The 14,787-nt window shown below is 36.8% G+C and overlaps 1 protein-coding gene across 1 annotated transcript in view; it reads left to right on the forward strand.

The window, feature by feature from the left end:
- Positions 1-3,596: 3,596 nt before the first annotated feature.
- Positions 3,597-14,787, forward strand: part of LOC140151243 (uncharacterized) — a 28,172-nt gene continuing 16,981 nt past the window's right edge. Inside the window, exons 1-2 of the mRNA XM_072173514.1 lie at positions 3,597-3,688; positions 5,353-5,520. The gene's annotated coding sequence lies outside the window, so the exon portion shown is untranslated. The remainder of the gene's footprint in view (positions 3,689-5,352; positions 5,521-14,787) is intronic.

The following is a 14,787-nucleotide window of genomic DNA, read 5'->3' on the forward strand; positions in this document are numbered from 1 at the left end:
AAAGTGTTAAGGGGAGTTACCCCCTTGAAAACGCCCAGGGTTAAGGATACATAATGACGCCCCCTCCCTCCCCCATTTCTTGAAACAATTGCGCACAGAGCAAGCAAAAATGTGCACACATAGGGCTTACCACTAATAGTTACTAATTAATTTTGGTTATAATGAAATTGAATATCGGTCTTAAATAATTGATATTTCAAATGATTTTGTGCGAAATCTGGACTTTCATCACTTGGAGGGGCGCATAATCGATACTGAATTGGTCAATTCGGCGCCCCCTAAAGGTGGTGCACGTGCCCCACCTCCCCCATCGCTACGCCACTTGTTTTTCCGCACTGTTTTCTATTTCTCTTTTTCGCCCCTTTTTATTTTTCCTCCCATTTTTCTTTTTATCCGCCTCATTTTTTCTTCCCTTTTCTTTCTCTATTTCCCGCTTTTTTTTTGTTTTTTTTGCTTTTTTTGCGCCTTCACGTTTGTCGCCCTAGGCTAATCGCCTTTACCTGGCCTAATGGTCGGAACGGCCCTGACTCTAAGGAATTAGCGGAAGAACTTGCTACAGTCAGAATTGATGACGAGGATATTTTCAATTCACATGATTTCGTGTCGCTGTTCACAAATACCCCAGCAATAAAACACTGGAGATAGTGAGAGAATATTTGGAGAAGGACTCCATGTTGAAACAAAGAACTTTACTTAACGCTGATGACATTATTGAATTGCTCGAGTTTGTTTTGACGACAACATACTTTTCATTCAGAGGAGAAATTTACATGCAAAAATTCCTGGTGCCGCCACTGGATATGCGTGTAGAGCTGCTAGCTATATTTCGATCAAATTGTGTCGCAATCAATGCATACTTCAATCAACAGGGTCTGAAGGAGTCATGGGAATGAGGCCTAATTTGAGAAAATCAGAATGTATGTGTCTGAATTTGATTAACACATGTATGTTTTGGTTTTCGACCTGATTTTGGAGGAAACTTAAGAACAATTTTTTGAAGATTTGCCACAGTGTGGGTTTTGAACCCGCAAACCTTGTTTAGACGCCTTCGACCAAGTGGTGTGGTAGAGTGTTGTACAGCACCTTCCTTAGACCGCTCGGCCAACTTACCACAAGGGTAGATCCAGGATTGTCAAGTGTGTGTGTGTGTGGGGGGGGCCTAAGGTACAGATGCCCGAATTTGCTGAAATTGGGCTGAGTTGGCATGATTTTCTTGATTTTAGCTTAGGGGGTGTGCACCTGATTTTCTCATTAGGCAGAGGCCCCACGTTAGGTTTGGACATTTAATTATTGATTTTTCAATAATAAATTGATTTTTCACCTGGGCAAGATGGGGGGGAATAAAGAAAATAATTAAAATATCCAAAGCCAATTATACATGTAGGGCACTTCCACCTAATGCTCCTATATGTGGACCCCACCCCTGTAGACTAGAGAGATTTGACAAGCTAGGATTTGACAGTGCCTGTCATTTTCACCAAAACTGCCTTCCATAAATTTGACCCTAAAAAAAACCAGGCCTCTGCCCCTTTCGGGGGTTCAGTCAGTTCAACCATAGACCCTGGAAGGACTCCCAGCCACTTGGGGGAAAATCAGGAAAAATGAAAATTCGTTTTCCAGATAGGGAATACTCAAGAAATTTGAAAAGAAAATAGCCAAAATTAGGGAATCAATTTTCATGCCCTATGCATGTGCTCTTGTAAAGTGGAAATGTTTCTTATGGAATTTTGAAAATTTGTCCTAGCGAAATTTCAGGGAAAACTGAAAAGGGGATTTTGTTTTTGTGATATTCTGCAAACCGTGTTCAAATAGCTATATCTTGAGGTATTAGTATGCTATTCTTTTGGAATTTCCTCCCCAAAAAGGCTTGGGTTATTATTTTTCCATGCCCTTATCAGGCATGTAAGACTGTATTTGTGACATGATCCGGTCCATGGGGGTCAAAGGCGGCAAATTTGAAACTGAGATGAAGGTAAAAATAAAGTTAAAAAACAATAAAATACATAAGAAAATAGACATAAAAAACTTCACAACTTTAGAACCAAGTGTTTTCTGTAAATAATAGCCTATTGTATGTATAATATAATAATTACAGTAACTCAATTTTCAAAAATGCCTCCTTTGGCCCCATGGACCAGATCGTGTCACATTTGTCATTCAAAGAGCAAAAGCACTTGTATTGAGTAGTTTGTTCCTGGAGGTGAAATGGTCCAAAAATGGATCCCTAATTGGCAAAAATTTTGACACCACTGCCCAAAATCCATCCTTTATTTGCTATTTTTATTAACATGGATGTGTAACATTTTTATTTGAGTGACCCCCATACAAACACAAGTATGGAGCAGAAACAATGAAATACATGCACTATCAAGGGTGAAATAATCGATATCCTGATAGTCAACGCTATTAAATTTTCTGTGGGGCTGTAATTGTATGTAGCCCAATGGGCTATTGATACTCACTGCTCTGTTTATATTTTACATACAAGACAATTTTTAAGTAAATGACAATTTATTAATTGTGCCAAATGTGTATTTTTTGTATTGTCACAGTCAAGATGGAAGAGACAAGTTCCGAGAGGTCAAGAAGTAGGCCCAAGGATATGGCAAGCTAAGCGGCTCAGAACGTGGGACTAGCTACGCGCAGCTTCTTTCTCGTTACGTGCAGCTTACTAACCAATCAGATTCGCGGTTTTAAACACGTGGAGCTGATGTAAACATCTGCTCTCACAACTATTACGTTGTTAATTTTTGTAAATGAAAACATCTGTAGTATATCAGCAAAAAATGGTATAGGTGCTATTAAAGTAATATCTGAACAGAATGATGATTGTTCTATATTTAGGGGCTATAATTTTCTTCGAAGGGGATCCCAAATATAGGGGGTCATACTTTTTGGAAAGAAAAATAAGGGGAGGGGGGTCATAAATTGATAATGACAAAATGTAGGGAGTCACAAGATGACTACAGATAGTGTGTTTATTGTATTCAAAAGACTGATTTCAATACAATTTTAGCCTGTCTAGGGGGTACGGTGTATCGGTGGTGGGTGTCGGGGTCATAACATTTTGATGCCGAAATAGTGAGGGCCGCAATTTATTGACGCCGACTATTTGTAAATTTAGGACCCCCCCCCCGTTCCGAAAAAATTGATGACCCATTTTACTCTCTCCATATTTACACAGTGGCATGTGATATCGCTTTCCCTGCAATATCTTTACACAGCGCTTTACATCAGTAGTTGTTGTTGTTTGACCTTCATATCCCCTGCACCGCTAATACAGCCCGAATATAAAGTTACTTGCTATTAAACACGGTGTAAACTTGGAAACACTAAATAAATATGCTTTGTGTCATTTTAGCGTGCTGTGATTTGGCCTCCTTTACCCGTTCGTTATCTATGCTAATTCCGTAAATTAATTACAAGATAATAATTGTGAAAGAGGATACCTATAACTATACTACACGCAGCTAACGACCCAACCACGTGATTAAATTTGACTATTTTGATTGGTCAAACAGCTGCTCGTAACGAGAAAGAAGCTACGCGTAGCTGTTCCACGCTTTTGGCCCCCTTGGCTTGCCATACAAGGAGGGTGGGGCCTTGCGGGGAGTGGACCCCATCCAGGGACCCCATCCAGCACCCCTACACCTGATAGAATCCCAAGATCATTTTTCATTGCAAAATGGTAAGTAATGATGCTGCTTTGCTTAACGCTTCTACAATGTAATATTAACTTTTTTGACTCTCTCAGTTCAGGAAAAGAATACATTGTTTGAAAGTTAAAATAATATATACATGTGTTAAGATTTAAATCAATTGTACAAGGTCATTCCAGTAAATTTAAGGTGGAATAAAAATGTTTTTGAAAAGTTCAGTTTGCAAATGATTTTTCCTAAACATTTATTATTGATCAATACTAATTGCACATAGATTAAATTTAAGTACAATCTTTGCTACACACACATTTTAAAGGATCTGGTCTATATGTGTTTTTAGCTGGGAGTATAATATATACAGGGTGTCCCATAAAAAATTACTGAGTGAATGAAATTGAATGTATACCGAGAAATAGACATCAGAATCAAAAAATTAAAAATGTAGCGCATAGCCTATTTTATTGTTCATCACATATGAAAATTTGATTTGATTCGTTTGACTGGTTGCGAAGAAATTAACGATTACATAATGCATGCATCAATGCAGTTCATTCCAAGTTTGATCAACAGGCGCTTTTTTCATACTCGCTCACCGCTTCCTAAAGTTTGTGTATCTCATTAAATTTAGTCCACATTATCTATTTTATAATCCGACAGTGTTATGTTATTCATGCCTTCACTGAAGATGATAAACAGTTTGTCCGAGAAAACTTTGATTTCTGCAATTGGAAGCTTTCCAACTTTAATTCTTTAGGTTGTGCAAATATTTATATTTTAACTTTCCAAAGAACATTTGAGCCAAGAATGACAATGATCAAGTGCTTACAGCTTTACCATGTTTACGTGTGATTTATGGAAGTTTTAAAAGATTTAAACTTTGCATTACAATTTCTTGGAAATATTCCAAAAACATTGATGGGTGTGAGAAATTTTTAAAGCCAGCTGGAATTCTTTATGCAATAATTCTTTAGGCAACATTTATATCAACATTAACAAAAAAGATATTTACAAGTACCGAGAATCATCTTGCAAGCAAGCAGATTTTCAAATTTATACAAAACCTAACTAAATGTTTTGCAAATAACATATTGTTTAAAAAGAAGGAAAAGGATTTCACCGAACAAAATATGAAACCCATTGACAGTTAACCACTAGTGTGCATTGTGTTGAATGATCTTTCTCTCAAACTTTGAATGAAGTGAATTGATGCATGTGTTATGTAATTGCTCATTTCTTCGCAATCAGTCAACCGATTCCTGTAAAATTAGCGTATAAGATGCAGAATAAGATGAACTACACACTGATTTTTAGATTTTGGGATTCTGATGTCTATTTCTCGACTTACATCCAAATTCATTTGCCCGGTATTTTTTTCTGGGACACCCTGTATTACTTCAATTATGGCCTGCCTATACTATGTACATGAAGTCAAGAACTGTAATAAAAGTTCAATGCAATGTGAATTTGAACTTGTGTAGCAATCTTTTATTATGAGGTAGTCATTGGAAAGAACAGCTTATAATAAGTATCTTTTGTTATCATGGTTATGAGGCAGTCATGTGGGAAAGAACAGTTTACAATAAGTTTATTTATAGGACTGTTGCTAGTCATAACAGTAGTACTAGTTTTGTGTATGTTGAACTTTGCTACGAAAAGCCATGTTATTGGTTATAGTTGTCTTATTGTTATTTAGATTTCTTCCCTGTTCAGAACCAACAACAGTGCAGTGGGCATAACAAACCGATTACACTTTCAAACAAGACACACCCAGTATACTGACTCCATACTAAAATGGAAATAAGACATTCATACATTTGATAGGAACCACAGGATTTGCGAGGACAAGAAGCAATATTTGCAGGTATGTTTATGCTATGTTACATTAATTGTAAGATTATACGACACAACTAAGTAAAGCCATGCAAATTTAATTGCATTTTCTCAAAAGACTAAAGAGAACTTCCTGCAAAACAAGTATAGGGTCTGTGCTGGGTGATTCTTCTATGCGGGAGAGATGATTTATTATCTAAAATAGTCCTGGTTAAAATTGATAAAACAGCCCTCTTAAAATGACCAATTCTTTGAGCCCTGTGCAGCAATATATAATCCCGTCCACTCACCCTCATGATATATGGCTAGTCTTACCCTGGAGTATGATTTTGCTTCACAAAAATGAGTTCATGTATATGGATGGTTACAATAGTACTCTTACTTATAGTCATTCGGTGATAAGTATTTTAGCATGTTGGATGAGGTTAGCAAGAAACTGGAACACAACCTGATAATCAAAAAATGCAAGTTTGATTCCATCAAATCACATCTGAACTGATTGAATTACAAGTGCTCGAGATGTGCGGCAGATTCAGGGTGCATTTTCAGCAATAAGTGTAGATATAGGGTGCATTTTCAGCCAAACAGACCTGCACATGGCTAAGGAAGAAGGAAAGAAAGCAAGGCAAAAATGAATGCATAGGAAGTAATCAAGGCTGTCGTCACACAACAACAAACTGTTAAACCAAGTCTATAAATCCAGACACATACAATGACCATCTGCCTTACTCCCTCATACTCGGTACCCGTGCAATGAATTACTCAACTACAGGGTGAGTAAAAAAAAGTGCAATATTTATGTAAGAACCAAGTTGAACTTTTCCATTATTGAAAGTTTATATAAATGCTACACTCAATAGTCACCTTCTGTGAAAAAATGAGGTGACTCGGTACAACCATTTAATTTTTATGAGTCCTTTTGCTGCGATACCCAATTTCAAAACTCCAGTTTTATTAACCCCAATATGTCCAACTTACTGGATATTTTGTAATTCACTCCACTTCAATTTGCGCGCATTTCATTTCAACATTTGAAAAACCCGCCTACAAATTTATATGTTTTTGATAGAGAATAAACATCTTTAAAGAAAAGGGAAAATGAAAATAACAACAAATAATGTTTCTTCTCCTTGAACAAGACCAAGGACAATAAAACTCCATTTTATTTCAATGCAACGAGGTTAAGAAAATGGCAGTTGTTCCAAATCTACCTTACACAGAGTGGGCTGACATTCAAATTTTAGATGTCTCTTGGACAAACATTAAAATTGGGTATTGCTAGAAAATGTGACATAAAAACAAAACGGTAATGGTATGTATAAAATGTTTTAAAACCTAAAAGGTTCAACTTGATTCTTAAATAAAAATGGATTCTTTCTCTATTGCACTTACTCAGCCTGTATCTATCTTGTCCCTAGATGTAGATCTGTAGATTTGTATTGAACGAGGTTTGCGCTGTCTTTGTTTAAGTGTGGATGTCTACGGTTGCAGGTGTGTCCACGTTTGCATAGGCTTAGGAATGAGGAGGGGACTTGTAGGGGGCTAGGGCTTAGCCCCTCAATAATTTTGATCTAGGGGCTCAGGGGCTACAAAAAGAAGAAAAGTTATGTAATAATGTATAGGCCTACATATAGGCCTATACTACGGATAATATTAGTTTTGCATGTAATCATGACAATTATTGCATTTACTTACTTTACAACACATATTGTAAGGAAGACAACATTTTTACAATGATGTGCACATAATATTTGACGCGTTTTTTCGAATGTACTGTGTCAGCTGTGTACGGTCCGCGATTACTTTTTTCGTACATCATATTTGTAAATTTTAAGTTTTTTTCCGTTTTTCATAATCAAACCCGGAATAAAGCAAAACTCACTGAAAATTTTACACGTATGTGTTACAAATATGATGTACGAAAAAATTAATCGCGTACGGTCCTTAATTATCTGAGAAGCTGGGACAAAATTAGTGTCTGATAGACTGATACTGCTGTATCGCGTACGGTAACCTGTCTGCCGCCCTCAACTATTTTATAATCACAATAAAATAACGAAGTTCCATTACACTTTCATTGATAGCGCATTGTTGACATGGTGCCTTCGCGAAAGAAAGTTTCCTACTATAAAGACCTAACTTTTGAGATGGTTTGTATGTTTGAAGGTGCAAAATTAACAATAAGGCGCCCGGTTATACCGCCGCGTTCAGCAAGTCATCATCATAATGTCATGTCTCTGTCTTTCATTATAGGAACTTGACAGAGAGTTACAGTGAAAATTCAAATATTAGCAAAATCAACCAAATTACACACATTTGTCACAACAAAACCTTTTTTAATGCACCCATATATCATTTTAACAAAGAAAAACTGTGAAAAACATTTTTCTTGTCAATTCTTCTCAAAATGCACTCAATGTGAAAGTCATGTAAAATGGCAAATTGGTTAAAACCGCATCTTAGATACGTAGGGTCCGTAATTTTAATGTACCATAATACTAAATCCGTATTTAGTCCATATAAATATTGCAGTTCAGTTGAAGCTTGAAGGCCAAAACACAATAGATAGACAGACATACCAGTGACTTTCAGAAATCATTGAACTGTAACACAATGCTGCATAATTATGTACACACATATAGTTGCAACACATACCTGATAACCACATAATTGGGCTACTAAATTCAGCACAATTCCATAATACTCTAGACACCCTGTGTAGTGTAATCGTAATGCACTTTTTATTTTGTAAATAGCTGTAGTTTGATTCAAGTCCTTGTAACTCATGGAAAGAAAAATTAGGTCTTTTGGTCAAGTTTTTTTAATGTTAACGTTTTACTACAGTTGCAGTACCATTCATGTTACTGACACTGATTATGCTGATACGCTTCTATCAGACCTTGACTCGAATATGTATTCAAACCATTTAAAGCTACCGTAAAACCCCGTCTACAAGGATATACCTAAGAAACGCCCTCAATAAAATTGGTTGCTTGTTGTATTTGGAGTTTGAGCAAATATATACTGGCACTGGGTGGCTATGCATTCCATCTAAGTATGTTGTAACACCAATCAATTGTATTGACATAATAACGACTGTTTCAGTATATCAGGATCGTATAGCTCAATTGATAGAGCGTCAGACTTTGGAACTGAAGACATGCTGAAGAGAGCATGATCCGGGCACCGGTTCCGCTTTTTTCATTCTCGTTTAATTTTAACTTTTTGACATGTTCTTTTATCTTTCTTCAAATCTACCTTTCTACTTTTAATTTTAGGTGCGCTTTTTTTTTTTTTTTTTTTAGTTTTTTATAGTTTTTTTAGTAATTTTGTGGTTTTATAGAAACTAGTAAAAGCATTTATTCTAAATAATAGCGACACCCACGGTTAGACAGATGTGTTGTAACTACTTGTCTGTCCTCGTCTTTGCAATAAAAACCTATGTTGCACCTTTGTGCCATCCCAATTCTTGAGGTAGGGTGCGTTTTTGGCTTAAGCACGATTTTGTTTCTACTTGAAATGAAATCAAAATAAATATTGTTCTGTTGCCACAATTGCAGTTTTTTCAATAAAAAAATAGATGAGGAATAATAATTATTCCATATTTGAATCTATTGTCCCATCAAGAATAGAGTGTCTTCAAAAACTCAATCAATTCATCTGACAAAGGAAACTATTCTGGTCATTCAATTTTGTTTCGCTTGCACCTGTTATATCACAGGCGTTGGTAGAGAAGGCACACTTCTCAGGTCATCACCGAAGTAGTGATGTAAACACTAACATGATTAATTACCATAGCTAGCAATGGACATACACTATTTTTTGTTCCACTTGAACCCATACTATAGGCTATTCGCTGTCGATGTGACGTAATTAATCGGATTAACTACCATAGCAATTGATGAATACAATTTGAATATATAGCCCTGCACTTCATCGTTCACGTGGCACCTATGCATTAAACCATAGTTGTCAAAGAAATGCTAATCACTCGCCATGTAAGATTAGTATTTATGAAAAGAGTGGTATTCAATCTATGTTTGGTGACATACGCGGGTGATTAGTGCAATCTGCTTGATGGTAGTTATTGAGATTATTACGTCACTTCGACAGCGAATTGTAGTATAGACTAATCCAACAAGCCAAGTGATGGTCAGAATTTATTCGCCATTATACGCTGGTGAAGTTGCGAATTAATCGGATTAATTACCATAGCAATAGGTGAAAACAATTTTGAACATATCGCGCTGCGCTACAAGCAGGTTACACTCATCACCTGTACTGTGTATGTCTGCAATCATAGATTGAATACAATACTGGTCTTTTCAAAGATCTTACAGGTGCAGCATGATATGGTTTAATGAAGAGGTACCGCCTGAACGATCAGTGTATAACGCGGTATATTCAAAAATTGTTTTCACCTATTGCTATGGTAGTTAATCCGATTATTACGTAATTTCGCCAGCGTATTGAATAAAACAGGAGGATGTGAGTTCATAAGGGCATTGTCGGGGATAGGTCACAATCGATGTGGAGAGATGAGAGGTCCGACCAACAGCCATAGCGATTCAACTAATTCCAGCGGACGGTCTGTGGCTAGTAAGGAATCGTCTTTGACCACATGCGCAGATCTGTCTCGTCAGGAAGATATTTAATATCCCGAATTTATAATAGGCCTATGCCTACCAGTTCCATCGTATAACCGATCTGCTAGAGAATATTTGTTACCATGTTTAATAAATTCAGTATTTATCATAATAAAATGTAGCCAAATGTATATTATGTGTCACACGGTTTTCTGCTGAACCACTAGCAGGCTATGTTACCACATCTATGACAATGACAAAGGTGAATTTTGATGATTTTTACGATCGTCCGGATGAGCAAATCACTGAATGGGTCTTTAGTTCCCTCCTCTCCTTATCCTGCCAATATTATATGAATCAAAGAAAAATAAAGAAAAATAAAATTAAACAAGAAAAAAAAGACAAAGAAAAGAAACAATAAAAGAAAAACAATAGAATAAATTAAACTAAATATGAAAAAAAAATGATCACGAAAGGAGTCTTTAGAAAATGCAAGAAAATATAAATGAAAAGTTTGAACAATATTTTGTTTATAAAAGTTTGTGTGACCGTGATGAGGCTCGAACTCACCATCTTCCGATCTAAAGAACCAAAGTCTTATGCCTTGCCAAGTGAGCTATGCTCGTGAGATGCTAAATAAAGATAAAATAATACATTGTATACCTGCTTGTGTCGGTAAATGATTTGCTCAAATTCCATAATGATATAATATTGTGGAGGGCGCTAGCGTGAAATATGCTATCATCACAGTCGCTTCTATTCCTTATAGACGGGTTTCTACGGTATTTGCCCTGAGTCTCCTTGCTTGGATATAGTGCATAAAAGCACACAAATATTGGGAATTTTGGTACATTTTCCACTGTTTAGTAATAGGGCTACATATGGCAAATTCTCACAAAATTAACGCCAATAGCGTTTTTAGCTGTCTTTTGTTAATTTTTTCATTGTAAAATGTAAAAATGCCATCGAATAGAAAACATCAAACCCAACTCGGAATAGACTTCTCCGTAGTCCACTTGCCCATTTTGCATACTATTGGCTATTGCATTTAAGCATAAAACTCTTGATTTATATTGATTTGTGTGCAACTGATAGATTTTCACATCTGTATCTGATCTTTTCAGTCACCGCACTCCCTCTGCATGCGCATATTTTTTTTGGTGGGGGCTTTGGGGTGCTAGCCCCCCGGGTAAAAGCAAAGGCGGCCAAAATGAAGGGGCTATGGAAGAAGAAGGGCGGCAAAAACAGGGCGGCAAAACGAAGGGGGCATCAAAAAGAATTAGTAGATAAAAAAGGGCGGAAAAATATGATAAAGCATAAAAATGGTACTATACATCAAAATGTGCTGCTTTTAGGGCGCTAGCGCCTGAAACCCTTTTTTTTTTTTTTTTTTTTTTTTTTTTTTTTTGCTCTTCACTTTTTCAAACGACCGTGAAAAAATTTGGGGCAACCTTTTCAGGATGTTGAGGAAGGGGCGGCAAAATTGTATTTTCTTCAGCCCCCAGGGGTTGGGGCGGCCACGGTACGCCACTGCTCTGTTTGTTAGCTTCCCAAGTGGACTACTGACTTTACCTTGCGGTTAAGATTTTTAACACGGGACTCTATGGAGAGTTAGGCCAATTTCTGGCCTAACTAAAATTGGCCATGATGTAATGCATCTTTAAATGGATCTGCCTTGTGATTGGTCGCCCATATCTCGCTATGGTTTAAATCTTCGGGGCCCGCGCCATTACCATTAACTACACCGTACACAACTATCTGTGGTATTTGCGGCGCTTTTGTGTTGACGCGAAAGTTAACCTCTCATGGCATAGTCTAAACTCTGACATGTATAGTTTTCTATACTTTACATGATTTTTTTCTCTTGCATTTTCCCTTTGATGCCTACATTTTGCCAAAAAATTGATGTCCAATTCACTACAGAAATTATTATAAAGAAATTTAATAAAAAACAGCATTCACTCATTTTAAATTAGTTGTTTTTTGATAGACATCACATAGCAATATTTTCAACAAGAAATACATTTTCATTGGCCAAACAGGAAAGAAAGGTTTGGTGTCAAATGATGTGTCCAACAAAATATGTTTTATTACGTCATCTGCATTGGTAAACTAGAGCGATAACTGCACCATAGCTGAACCATGTGGCTTTGACAGTATATTGTGGTAGGCCTATACCACTGTCACCCGGCGTCTGTAATGGCCCTTAATGACCTTAAATGAATTTTAAAATATTTTCAACATGTTTAGAACCTCATAAGGATCATTGCGTTTAATTTCAGCTCAATCGGAGCATTTGGAAAACTTGACCTTTGACCCCTTTATGACCCCTTAATGACCTTAAATGAATATTAAAATGTTTTTAAAATGTTTAGAATGTCATAAGGATCATTGCATATCAATTTCAGCTCAATTAGAGCATTTTGAAAAACTTGACATTTGACCCCTTAATGACTCCTTAATGACCTTAAATGAATTTTAAAATATTTTTAAATGTTTAGAATGTCATAAGGATAATTGCATTTAAATTTAAGCTCAATCGGAGCATTTTCGGTTAAAATTACCTTTTTTGACACCTGTGACCCCTGCCGGATGACCTCTGATGTTTGGAAATATTTTTATCGTATTCTTTATGTTTTCCTCTTTCATATGACACCCCTCATGGGGTCATACCTTCGTAGCATTTAGAGATATGTCCATTTCAGACCAAATGGTAGTAAGCTAGTAACATACACTCATATAGGCTGAGACCATTTCATGGTTCAGCAAAAAGTAATTGCAAATAACATACATTGTAATTCAGTATTAAATTGCATATCTTGGAAGGTACATTATCTGTTCACATAAAGAAAAGAAAAAAAATTATTATTATTGCAAACATAATTATTTTGAAAAAAAAATGTCTGAATTTTTTCGAAAAATGACTTGTACGACTTGTTCTGGGTGTGCCCGAGAAGTCAAGAAAATTTTGTCAAGAGGTTTGTCCAGATTGCCCATTTTAAGAGTATTTGATCAATTTTTTCTGTAGTGCTGTATACTGGGGGGCACCCATGCACATATTTTTTGGGGCTTGCACGAGCCCCCGGGGTAAAAGAAGGGGACAGCAAAAAAGATTGGGCGATGGAAAAAGAAGGGAAATAAGAATTATTAAAGAAAAGAGTGCGGAAAAATTCGGGAAAAGGTTTAAAATATTGTGAAACAAAGGGCGCTAGCGCCTATAATCCTTTTTTTTTTTTTTTTTTTTTTTTTTTTTGCTCTTCACTTTTTCAAACCATCGAAAAAAACAACCCTTTTCTGCAGCCCCCCAGGTATGCGCGGCATGCACTAAAATGCATGTCAAAACACAGATATTTGAACATGGTCAAAATCACCCATTTTACCAGCATCTGGTCCAAGGTTTTGTAGCCCATGCATGATCAGATCTGTATTAGGGTGCCTGAGGGATTGGGGGGGTGGAGAATGGGGTTATCAAAATGTATGTCACAATTATACATTTTACAGTATATGATAGTGTTGCATGAACCATGCCATTGGAGTCAAGAAAATTGGCCAAAATGTAGGCCCTATATCAACATTGCCAATTTTAACAGGGTAAACTGAAGGGAAAACCCAAGACTGGTGGAATGCCCCCATGTATTGTTGCCTCATGCAAGCTGCATTTTGGCATTGGGAGACAAAGTGAATGTCTGAGGTGACAAACATTTTGAATATTGTATTGGAAGTCAAACTGAACTTTCTTATTTGGCAGGGGGCAATTGGGTAAAAATCTCAAGACTGAAGTGGTGGAGTAAATGTCCAATGCCCTCTTCATGCTGACCTTATAATTTGACATAGGGAAGCTAATGTTTGGATCTACTCCATTGTTCATATGATGTTGTGATAAAAAGCAAACAATTAATTGTCCAATGTGATGATGATACCAGGCGCATACTCAGGATTTGTTTTTGATGGGGGGCTAATATCATGCAGGGGTCTGGGGCCACGGAAGGCTCCCAACGGGGGTGATCTAGAGCAAGTCGAGTAATTTGCTGTGAAGTGGGGATTTGCATCACGGCGCAAGGGGTATCTGAGGGGGGATGTGGCCCCTCAGAAGTGAAACTTTTGCAAAATGAAGACCTAATTGAAGCCATTTAGTGGACCATTTTAGCACTAATACTGTGTAAAAATTTTACTTTGAAAAAGCCGAAAATTTGTGAAATGATGGCCCAATTGCAGCCATCCATGGACTCTTATTAACTATTAGTACTGTAAGCCTAATTATTTAGTTATTTCTAAAAATATTAAGTGTATGGGTATCCAATACAGAAGAGAAAACAGGCAGTTGTTTTTCCGTACACAGGGGGATGTTGGAAAATTTTGCAAAATGATGGTCCAATTGAAGCCATTCAAGCAATGGCCAAAATAATCACAGGCCTATATATTATACTTAATCCATGCCTGGTCCAGGGGGTCCGGGGCGAACCTGAAGCTCTTGATTTTTAGTGTGTCCAAAGGACTGAGAGACCAGTTTTGATGCAATGCAAAATTGTGAGAAAATTATCTTTATATTAAAACACTAATAGGCTTGTACCGCAAACACACATAGGCCTATTATAGTAGGCTACACACTTAACATTTCCCTTCTCTGCCCCCCTTTCTCTCCCTCTCTCTCTTTCTCTCCCTTTTTTAGCGAAATTTAAAGGAGGCACACACACCTTCCTCTCCCCCTCCAT

This window comes from Amphiura filiformis, chromosome 4 (genome assembly GCF_039555335.1).
Source record: "Amphiura filiformis chromosome 4, Afil_fr2py, whole genome shotgun sequence".
In the NCBI taxonomy this organism is placed as follows: Eukaryota; Metazoa; Echinodermata; class Ophiuroidea; order Amphilepidida; family Amphiuridae; genus Amphiura; species Amphiura filiformis.